Raw genomic sequence first — 12,270 nt, 5'->3', positions numbered from 1 at the left:
TTGCACCACAGGACGGGAGGAGGGTGCGGAGCTTGATACAATTTCTTTCTTTGGTAAGCATTTTTTTGTGTTTTAAACTTTTGGAATTTTGGTTCTTCATGTTGATTTTAAAATGACCTTTTTCATGTTTGAAATGTACTACCTCGTTTTTTCCTCACAGCAGGTCAACTTGGGTGTGGTTGCAACATTACGGTCCCATTGAGTACATTTTTGGAGAAAGGGACATCTGTTGCACCACAGGGCGGTAGGAGGGTGCGGAGCTCGATACAATTTCTTTCTTTGGTAAGCATTTTTGTGTTTTTCACTTTTGGAATTTTGGTTTCTCATGTTGATTTTAAAAAGACCTTTTTCATGTTTGAAATGTACTAACTCGTTTTTTCCTCACAGCAGGTCAACTTGGGTGTGGTTGCAATATTACGGTCCCATTGAGTACATTTTTGGACAAAGGGACATATTATGCACCATAGGGCGGGAGAAGGGTGCCGAGCTCGATACAATTTCTTTGTTTGGTAAGCATTTTTTCGTGTTTTATACTTTTGGAATTTTGGTTTTTCATGTTGATTTTAAACAGACCTTTTACAAGTTTGAAATGTACTAAATCGTTTTTTCCTCACAGCAGGCCAACTTGGGTGTGGTTGCAACATTACGGTCCCATTGATTACATTTTTGGAGAAAGGGACATCTGTTGCACCACAGGGCGGGAGGAGGGTGCAAAGCTTGATACAATTTCTTTCTTTCGTAAACATTTTTTGTGTTTTAAACTTTTGGAATTTTGGTTTTTCATGTTGATTTTAAAATAACCTTTTTCATGTTTGAAATGTACTACCTCGTTTTTTCCTCACAGCAGGTCAACTTGGGTGTGGTTGCAACATTACGGTCCCATTGAGTACATTTTTGGAGAAAGGGACATCTGTTGCACCATAGGGCGGGAGGAGGGTGCGGAGCTCGATACAATTTCTTTCTTTGGTAAGCATTTTTTGTGTTTGATACTTCTGGAATTTTGTTTTTTTATGTTGATTTTAAAATGACTTTTTTCATGTTTGACAAGTACTAAGGGGTTTTTTCCTCACTGCAGGCCAACTTGTGTCTGTGGTTGCAACATTACGCTCCCATTGAGTACATTTTTGGAGAAAGGGACATCTGTTGCACCACTGGGCAGGGAGGAGGGTGCGGAGCATGATACATTTTTTTTCTTTGGTAAGCATATTTTGTGTTTGATACTTTTGGAATTTTGGTTTTTCATGTTGATTTTAAAATTACTTTTCTCATGTTTGCAATGTACTAACTCGTTTTTTCCTCTTAGCAGGTAACTTGGGTGTGGTTGCAACACTACGGACCCACTGAGTAAATTTTTGGAGAAAAGGACATCTGTTGCACCACAGGACGGGAGGAGGGTGTGGAGCACGATACATTTTCTTCCCTTGGTGAGGATTTTTTTGTGTTTTATACTTTTGGAATTTTGGTATTTCATGTTGATTTCAAAATGACCTTTTTCATGTTTGAAATGTATGAACTCGTTTTTTCCTCACAGCAGGTCAACTTGTGTGTGGTTGCAACATTACGCCCCCATTGAGTACGTTTTTGGAGAAAGGGTCATCTGTTGCACCACTGGGCAGGGAGGAGGGTGCGGAGCATGATACATTTTCTTTCTTTGGTAAGCATTTTTTGTGTTTGATTCTTTTGGAATTTTGGTTTTTCATGTTGATTTTAAAATGACCTTTTTCATGTTTGAAAAGTACTAAGTCGTTTTTTCCTCATAGCAGGTCAACTTGTGTGTATGGTTGCAACATTACGCTCCCACTGAGTACATTTTTGGAGAAAGGGACATCAGTTGCACCACTGGGCAGGGAGGAGGGTGCGGAGCATGATACATTTTCTTTCTTTGGTAAGCATTTTTTGTGTTTGATACTTTTGGAATTTTGGTTTTTTATGTTGATTTGAAAATGACTTTTTTCATGTTTGACAAGTACTAAGTGGTTTTTTCCTCACAGAAGGTCAAATCGTGTGTGTGGTTGCAACATTACCCTGCCATTGAGTACATTTTTGGAGAAAGGGACATCTGTTGCACCACTGGGCAGGGAGGAGGGTGCGGAGCATGATACATTTTCTTTCTTTGGTAAGCATTTTTTGTGTTTGATACTTTTGGAATTTTGGTTTTTCATGTTGATTTTAAATGACTTTTTTCAAGTTTGACAAGTACTAAGTCGTTTTTTCCTCACAGCAGGTTAACTTGGGTGTGGTTGCAATATTACGGTCCCATTGAGTACATTTTTGGAGAAAGGGACATCTTTTGCACCATGGGGCGGGAGGAGGGTGCGGAGCTCGATACAATTTCTTTCTTTGGTATGCATTTTTTTGTGTTTTATACTTTTGGAATATTTGTTTTTCATGTTGATTTTAAAAAGACCTTTTACAAGTTTGAAATGTACTAAATCGTTTTTTCCTCACAGCAGGCTAACTTGGGTGTGGTTGCAACATTACGGTCCCATTGATTACATTTTTGGAGTAAGGGACATCTGTTGCACCACAGGGCGGGAGGAGGGTGCGGAGCTTGATACAATTTCTTTCTTTCGTAAGCATTTTTTGTGTTTTAAACTTTTGGAATTTTGGTTTTTCATGTTGACTTTAAAATAACCTTTTTCATGTTTGAAATGTACTACCTCGTTTTTTCCTCACAGCAGGTCAACTTGGGTGTGGTTGCAATATTACGGTCCAATTGAGTACATTTTTGGAGAAAGGGACATCTGTTGCACCATAGGGCGGGAGGAGGGTGCGGAGTTCGATACTATTTCTTTCTTTGGTAAGCATTTTTTTGTGTTTTATACTGTTGGAATTTTGGTTTTTCATGTTGATTTTAAAATGACCTTTTTCACGTTTGAAATGTACTAACTCCTTTTTTCCTCACAGCTGGTAACTTGTGTGTGGTTGCAACATTACGGTCCCATTGAGTAAATTTTTGGAGAAAGGGACATCTGTTGCACCACAGGGCGGGAGGAGGGTGCGGAGCACGATACATTTTCTTCCCTTGGTGATGATGTTTTTGTGTTTTATACTTTTGGAATTTTGGTATTTCATATTGATTTTAAAATGACCTTTTTCATGTTTGAAATGTACTAACTCGTTTTTTCCTCACAGCAGGTCAACTTGTGTGTGGTTGCTACATTACGATCCCATTGACTACATTTTTGGAGAAAGGGACATCTGTTGCACCACTGGGCAGGGAGGAGGGTGCGGAGCATGATACATTTTCTTTCTTTGGTAAGCATTTTTTGTGTTTTAAACTTTTGGAGTTTTGGTTTTTCATGTTGATTTTAAAATGAATTTTAAAGTTTGACAAGTACTAAGTCGTTTTTTCCTCACAGCAGGTCAACTTGTGTGTGTGGTTGCAACATTACGCTACCACTGAGTACATTTTTGGAGAAAGGGACATCTGTTGCACCACAGGGCGGTAGGAGGGTGCGGAGCATGATACATTTTCTTTCTTTGGTAAACATTTTTTGTGTTTTATACTTTTGGAATTTTGCTTTTTTATGTTGATTTTAAAATGACTTTTTTCATGTTTGACAAGTACTAAGTAGTTTTTTCCTCACAGAAGGTCAACTCGTTGTGTGGTTGCAACATTACGCTGCCATTGAGTACATTTTTGGAGAAAGGGACATCTGTTGCACCACTGGGCAGGGAGGAGGGTGCGGAGCATGATACATTTTCTTTCTTTGGTAAACATTTTTTGTGTTTGATACTTTTGGAATTTTGGTTTTTCATGTTGATTTTAAAATGACTTTTTTCAAGTTTGACAAGTACTAAGTCGATTTTTCTTCACAGCAGGTCAACTTGTGTGTGTGGTTGCAACATTACGTTCCCATTGAGTATATTTTTGGAGGAAGGGACATCTGTTGCACCGCTGGGCAGGGAGGAGGGATCAGAGCATGATACATTTTCTTTCTTTGGTAAGCATTTTTTGTGTTTGATACTTTTGGAATTTTGATTTTTCATGTTGATTTTAAAATGACCTTTTTCATGTTTGAAATGTACTAACTCGTTTTTTCCTCACAGCAGGTCAATTAGTGTGAGTGGTTGCAACATTACGCTCCCATTGAGTACATTTTTGGAGAAAGGGATATCTGTTACACCACAGGGCGGGAGGAGGGTGCGGAGCTCGATACAATTTCTTTCTTTGGTAAGCATTTGTTTTGTGTTTTATACTTTTGGAATATTTGCTTTTCATGTTGATTTTAATAAGACCTTTTACAAGTTTCAAATGTACTAAATCGTGTTTTCCTCACAGCAGGTCATCTTGGGTGTGGTTGCAACATTACGGTCCCATTGAGTACATTTTTGGAGAAAGGGACATCTGTTGCACCACAGGACGGGAGGAGGGTGCGGAGCTTGATACAATTTCTTTCTTTGGTAAGCATTTTTTTGTGTTTTAAACTTTTGGAATTTTGGTTCTTCATGTTGATTTTAAAATGACCTTTTTCATGTTTGAAATGTACTACCTCGTTTTTTCCTCACAGCAGGTCAACTTGGGTGTGGTTGCAACATGACGGTCCCATTGAGTACATTTTTGGAGAAAGGGACATCTGTTGCACCACAGGGCGGTAGGAGGGTGCGGAGCTCGATACAATTTCTTTCTTTGGTAAGCATTTTTGTGTTTTTCACTTTTGGAATTTTGGTTTCTCATGTTGATTTTAAAAAGACCTTTTTCATGTTTGAAATGTACTAACTCGTTTTTTCCTCACAGCAGGTCAACTTGGGTGTGGTTGCAATATTACGGTCCCATTGAGTACATTTTTGGACAAAGGGACATATTATGCACCATAGGGCGGGAGAAGGGTGCCGAGCTCGATACAATTTCTTTGTTTGGTAAGCATTTTTTCGTGTTTTATACTTTTGGAATTTTGGTTTTTCATGTTGATTTTAAACAGACCTTTTACAAGTTTGAAATGTACTAAATCGTTTTTTCCTCACAGCAGGCCAACTTGGGTGTGGTTGCAACATTACGGTCCCATTGATTACATTTTTGGAGAAAGGGACATCTGTTGCACCACAGGGCGGGAGGAGGGTGCAAAGCTTGATACAATTTCTTTCTTTCGTAAACATTTTTTGTGTTTTAAACTTTTGGAATTTTGGTTTTTCATGTTGATTTTAAAATAACCTTTTTCATGTTTGAAATGTACTACCTCGTTTTTTCCTCACAGCAGGTCAACTTGGGTGTGGTTGCAACATTACGGTCCCATTGAGTACATTTTTGGAGAAAGGGACATCTGTTGCACCATAGGGCGGGAGGAGGGTGCGGAGCTCGATACAATTTCTTTCTTTGGTAAGCATTTTTTTGTGTTTTATACTTTTGGAATTTTGGTTTTTCATGTTGATTTTAAAAAGACCTTTTTCATGTTTGAAATGTACTAACTCGTTTTTTCCTCACAGCAGGTCAACTTGGGTGTGGTTGCAATATTACGGTCCCATTGAGTACATTTTTGGAGAAAGGGACATCTTTTGCACCATAGGGCGGGAGGAGGGTGCGGAGCTCGATACAATTTCTTTCTTTGGTAAGCATTTGTTCTGTGTTTTATACTTTTGGAATTTTTGTTTTTCATGTTGATTTTGATAAGACCTTTTACAAGTTTGAAATGTACTAAATCGTCTTTTCCTCACAGCAGGTCAACTTGGGTGTGGTTGCAACATTATGGTCCCATTGAGTACATTTTTGGAGAAAGGGACATCTGTTGCACCACAGGGAGGTAGGAGGGTGCGGAGCTTGATACAATTTCTTTCTTTGGAAAGCATTTTTTTGTGTTTTATACTTTAGGAATTTTGGTTTTTAATGTTGATTTTAAAATGACCTTTTTCATGTTTGAAATGTACTACCTTGTTTTTTCCTCACAGTAGGTCAACTTGGGTGCGGTTGCAATATTACGGTCCCATTGAGTACATTTTTGAAGAATGGGACATCTGTTGCACCACAGGGCGGTAGGTGGGTGCGGAGCTTGATACAATTTCTTTCTTTTGTTAGCATTTTTTTGTGTTTTATACTTTTGGAATTTTGGTTTTTCATGTTGATTTTAATATGACATTTTCATGCTTGAAATGTACTACCTCGTTTTTTCCTCATAGCAGGTCAACTTGGGTGTGGTTGCAACATTACGGTCCCGTTGATTACATTTTTGGAGAAAGGGACATCTGTTGCACCACTGGGCAGGGAGGAGGGTGCGGAGCATGATACATATTCTTTCTTTGGTAAGCACTTTTTGTGTTTGATTCTTTTGGAATTTTGGTTTTTCATGTTGATTTTGAAATGACCTTTTTCATGTTTGGAAAGTACTAAGTCGTTTTTTCCTCGTAGCAGGTCAACTTGTGTGTGTGGTTGCAACATTACGCTCCCACTGAGTACATTTTTGGAGAAAGGGACATCTGTTGCACCACTGGGCAGGGAGGAGGGTGCGGAGCATGATACATTTTCTTTCTTTGGTAAGCATTTTTTGTGTTTGATTCTTTTGGAATTTTGGTTTTTTATGTTGATTTGAAAATGACTTTTTTCATGTTTGACAAGTACTAAGTGGTTTTTTCCTCACAGAAGGTCAAATCGTGTGTGTGGTTGCAACATTACCCTGCCATTGAGTACATTTTTGGAGAAAGGGACATCTGTTGCACCACTGGGCAGGGAGGAGGGTGCGGAGCATGATACATTTTCTTTCTTTGGTAAGCATTTTTTTTGTTTTATACTTTTGGCATTTTGGTTTTTCGTGTTGATTTTAAAAAGACCTTTTTCATGTTTGAAATGTACTAAGTCGTTTTTTCCTTACAGCAGGTTAACTTGGGTGTGGTTGCAACATTACGGTCCCATTGAGTACATTTTTGGAGAAAGGGACATCTGTTGCACCAGAGGACGGGAGGAGGGTGCAGAGCTTGATACAATTTCTTTTTTTGGTAAGCATTTTGTGTGTTTGATACTTTTGGAATTTTGGTTTTTCATGTTGATTTTAAAATGACCTTTTTCATGTTTGAAAAGTACTAAGTCGTTTTTTCCTCATAGCAGGTCAACTTGTGTGTGTGTTTGCAACATTACGCTCCCACTGAGTACATTTTTGGAGAAAGGGACATCTGTTGCACCACTGGGCAGGGAGGAGGGTGCAGAGCATGATAGATTTTCTTTCTTTGGTAAGCATTTTTTGTGTTTGATACTTTTGGAATTTTGGTTTTTTATGTTGATTTGAAAATGACTTTTTTCATGTTTGACAAGAACTAAGTGGTTTTTTCCCCACAGAAGGTCAAATCGTGTGTGTGGTTGCAACATTACCCTGCCATTGAGTACATTTTTGGAGAAAGGGACATCTGTTGCACCACTGGGCAGGGAGGAGGGTGCGGAGCATGATACATTATCTTTCTTTGGTAAGCATTTTTTTTTGTTTTATACTTTTGGAAATTTGGCTTTTCGTGTTGATTTTAAAAAGACCTTTCTCATGTTTGAAATGTACTAACTCGTTTTTTCCTCACAGCAGGTCAACTTGGGTGTGGTTGCAACATTACGGTCCCATTGAGTACATTTTTGGAGAAAGGGACATCTGTTGCACCACAGGATGGGAGGAGGGTGCGGAGCTTGATACAATTTCTTTCTTTGGTAAGCATGTTTTTGTGTTTGATGCTTTTGGAATTTTGGTTTTTCATGTTGATTTTAAAATGACCTTTTTTATGTTTGAAATGTACCACCTCGTTTTTTCCTCACAACAGGTCAACTTGGGTGTGGTTGCAACATTACGGTCCCATTGAGTACATTTTTGGAGAAAGGGACATCTGTTGCACCACAGGGCGGTAGGAGGGTGCGGAGGTCGATACAATTTCTTTCTTTTGTAAGCATTTTTTTGTGTTTTATACTTTTGGAATATTGGTTTTCCATGTTTGAAATGTACTACCTCGTTTTTTCCTCACAGGAGGTTAACTTGGGTGTGGTTGCAATATTACTGTCCCATTGAGTACATTTTTGGAGAAAGGGACATCTGTTGCACCACAGGGTGGGAGGAGGGTGCGGAACTTGATACAATTTCGTTCTTTTGTATGAATTTTTTGTGTTTTATTATTTTGGAATTTTGGTTTTTCATGTTGATTTTAAAATGACCTTTTTCATGTTGAAATGTACTACCTCGTTTTTTCCTCACAGCAGGTCAACTTGGGTGTGGTTGCAATATTACGGTCCCATTGAGTACATTTTTGGAGAAAGGGACATCTGTTGCACAGCGAGGCGGGAGGAGGGTGCGCATCTCGATACCATTTCTTTCTTTGGTAGGCATTTTTTTGTGTTTCATGCTTTTGGAATTTTTGTTTTTCATGTTGATTTCAAAATGACTTTTTTCATGTTTGAAATGTTCTACCTCGTTTTTTCCTCACAGCAGGTCAACTTGGGTGTGGTTGCAAAATTACGATCCCATTGAGTAGATTTTTGGAGAAAGGGACATCTGTTGCACCACAGGGCGGGAGGAGGGTGCGGAGATTGATACAATTTCTTTCTTTTGTAACTTTTTTTGTGTTTTATACTTTTGGAATTTTGGTTTTTCATGTTGATTTTAAAATGACCTTTTTCATGTTTGAAATGTACTAAATCGTTTTTTCCTCACAGCAGGTCAACTTGGGTGTGGTTGCAATATTATGGTCCCATTGAGTACATTTTTGGAGAAAGGGACATCTGTTGCACCACAGGGCGGGAAGAGGGTGTGGAGCTCGATACAATTTCTTTCTTTGGTAAGCATTTTTTGTGTTTTATACTTTTGGAATTTTGGTTTTTCACGTTGATTTTAAAATGACCTTTTTCATGATTGAAATGTACTACCTCGTTTTTTCCTAACAGCAGGTGAACTTGAGAGTGGTTGCAACATTACGGTCCCATTGAGTACATTTTTGGAGATAGGGACATCTGTTGCACCACAGGGCGGGAGGAGGGTGCGGAGCTCGATACAATTTCTTTCTTTGGTAAGCATTTTTGTATTTTATACTTTTGGAGTTTTGGTTTTTCATGTTGATTTTAAAATGCCCTTTTTCATGTTTGAAATGTACTAACTCGTTTTTTCCTAACAGCAGGTCAACTTGGGTGTGGTTGCAACATTACGGTCCCATTGAGTACATTTTTGGAGAAAGGGACATCTGTTGCACCACAGGGCGGTAATAGGGTGCGGAGCTCGATACAATTTCTTTCTTTGGTAAGCATTTTTTGTATTTTATACTTCTGGAATTTTGGTTTTTCATGTCGATTTTAAAGTGCCCTTTTTCATGTTTGAAATGTACAAACTCATTTTTTCCTAATAGCAGGTCAACTTGGGAGTGGTTGCAACATTACGGTCCCATTGAGTAAATTTTTGGAGATAGGGACATTTGTTGCACCACAGGACGGGAGGAGGGTGCGCAGCTCGATACAATTTCTTTCTTTCGTAAGCATTTTTTGTACTTTATACTTTTGGAATTTTGGTTTTTCATGTTGATTTTAAAATGCCCTTTTTCATTTTTGAAATCTACTAACTCGTTTTTTCCTAACAGCAGGTCAACTTGGGTGTGGTTACAACATTACAGTCCCATTGAGTACATTTTTGGAGAAAGGGACATCTGTTGCACCACAGGGCGGGAGGAGGGTGCGGAGCTCGATAGAATTTCTTTCTTTGGTAAGCATTTTTTGTATTTTATACTTTTGGAATTTTGGTTTTTCATGTAGATTTTAAAATGCCCTTTTTCATGTTTGAAATGTACTAACTCGTTTTGTCCTAACAGCAGGTCAACTTGAGAGTGGTTGCAACATTACGGTCCCATTGAGTACATTTTTGAAGAAAGGGACATCTGTTACACGACAGGGCGGGAGGAGGGTGCGGAGCTCGATACAATTTCTTTCTTTGCTAAGCATTATTTGTATTTTATACTTTTGGAATTTTGGTTTTTCATGTTGATTTTAAAATGCCCTTTTTCATGTTTGAAATGTACTAAATCGTTTTTTCCTAACAGCAGGTCAACTTGGGTGTGGTTGCAACATTACGGTCCCATTGAGTACATTTTTGGAGAAAGGGACATCTGTTGCACCACAGGGTGGGAGGAGGGTGCGGAGCTCGATACAATTTCTTTCTTTGGTAAGCATTTTTTGTATTTTATATTTTTGGAATTTTGGATTTTCATGTTGATTTTAAAATGCCCTTTTTCATGTTTGAAGTGTACTACCTCGTTTTTTCCTAACAGCAGGTCAACTTGGGAGTCGTTGAAAAATTACGGTCCCATTGAGTAAATTTTTGGAAATCGGGACATCTGTTGCACCACAGGGCGGGAGGAGGGTGCGGAGCTCGATACAATTTCTTTCTTTGCTAAGCATTATTTGTATTTTATACTTTTGGAATTTTGGTTTTTCATGTTGATTTTAAAATGCCCTTTTTCATGTTTGAAATGTACTAAATCGTTTTTTCCTAACAGCAGGTCAACTTGGGTGTGGTTACAACATTACAGTCCCATTGAGTACATTTTTGGAGAAAGGGACATCTGTTGCACCACAGGGCGGGAGGAGGGTGCGGAGCTCGATAGAATTTCTTTCTTTGGTAAGCATTTTTTGTATTTTATACTTTTGGAATTTTGGTTTTTCATGTAGATTTTAAAATGCCCTTTTTCATGTTTGAAATGTACTAACTCGTTTTGTCCTAACAGCAGGTCAACTTGAGAGTGGTTGCAACATTACGGTCCCATTGAGTACATTTTTGGAGAAAGGGATATCTGTTACACCACAGGGCGGGAGGAGGGTGCGGAGCTCGATACAATTTCTTTATTTGGTAAGCATTTTTTGTATTTTATACTTTTGGAATTTTGGTTTTTCATGTAGATTTTATAATGCCCTTTATCATGTTTGAAATGTACTAACTCGTTTTTTCCTAACAGCTGGTCAACTTGAGAGTGGTTGCAACATTACGGTCCCATTGAGTACATTTTTGGAGAAAGGGACATCTGTTGCACCACAGGGCGGGAGGAGGGTGCGGAGCTTGATAGAATTTCTTTCTTTGGTAAGCATTTTTTGTATTTTATACTTTTGTAATTTTGGTTTTTCATGTTGATTTTAAAATGCCCTTTTTCATGTTTGAAATGTACTACTCGTTTTTTCCTAACAGCTGGTCAACTTGGGTGTGGTTGCAACATTACTGTCCCATTGAGTACATTTTTGGAGAAAGGGACATCTGTTGCACCACAGGGGGGGAGGAAGGTGCGCAGCTCGATACAATTTCTTTCTTTGGTAAGCAATTTTTGTATTTTATACTTTTGTAATTTTGGTTTTTCTTGTTGATTTTAAAATGCCCTTTATCATGTTTGAAATGTACTAACTCGTTTTTTCCTAACAGCAGGTCAACTTGAGAGTCGATGCAACATTACGCTCCCATTGAGTACATTTTTGGAGAAAGGGACATCTGTTGCACCACAGGGCGGGAGGAGGGTGTGGAGCTCGATACAATTTCTTTCTTTGGTAAGCATTTTTTGTATTTTATACTTTTGGAATTTTGGTTTTTCATGTTGATTTTAAATTCCCTTTTTCATGTTTGAAATTTACTAACTCGTTTTTTCCTAACAGCAGGTCAACTTGGATGTGGTTGCAACATTAAGGTCCCATTGAGTACATTTTTGGAGAAAGGGACATCTGTTGCACCACAGGGCGGGAGGAGGGTGCGGAGCTCGATACAATTTCTTTCTTTGGTAAGCATTTTTTGTATTTTATACTTTTGAAATTTTGGTTTTTCATGTTGATTTTAAAATGACCTTTTTCATGTTTGAAATGTACTAACTCGTTTTTTCCTAACAGAAGGTCAACTTGAGAGTGGTTGCAACATTACGGTCCCATTGAGTACATTTATGAGAAAGGGACATCTGTTGCACCACAGGGCGGGAGGAGGGTACGGAGCTCGATACAATTTCTTTCTTTGGTAAGCATTTTTGTATTTTATACTTTTGCAATTTTGGTTCATCATGCTGATTTTAAAGTGCCCTTTTTCATGTTTGAAATGTACTAACCCGTTTTTTCTTAACAGCAGGTCAAGTGGGTGTGGTTGCAACATTACGGTTCCATTGAGTACATTTTTGGAGAAAGGGACATCTGTTGCACCACAGGGCGGGAGGAGGGTGCGGAGCACGATACAATTTCTTTCTTTGGTAAGCATTTTTTGGATTTTATACTTTTGGAACTTTGGTTTCTCATATTGATTTTAAAATGACCTTTTTCATGTTTGAAATGTGCTAACTCGTTTTTCCTAACAGCAGGTCAACTTGAGAGTG

Source organism: Schistocerca nitens, chromosome 10 (assembly GCF_023898315.1).
Source record: "Schistocerca nitens isolate TAMUIC-IGC-003100 chromosome 10, iqSchNite1.1, whole genome shotgun sequence".
Classification (NCBI taxonomy): Eukaryota; Metazoa; Arthropoda; class Insecta; order Orthoptera; family Acrididae; genus Schistocerca; species Schistocerca nitens.
This window is presented reverse-complemented; position numbering follows the sequence as displayed.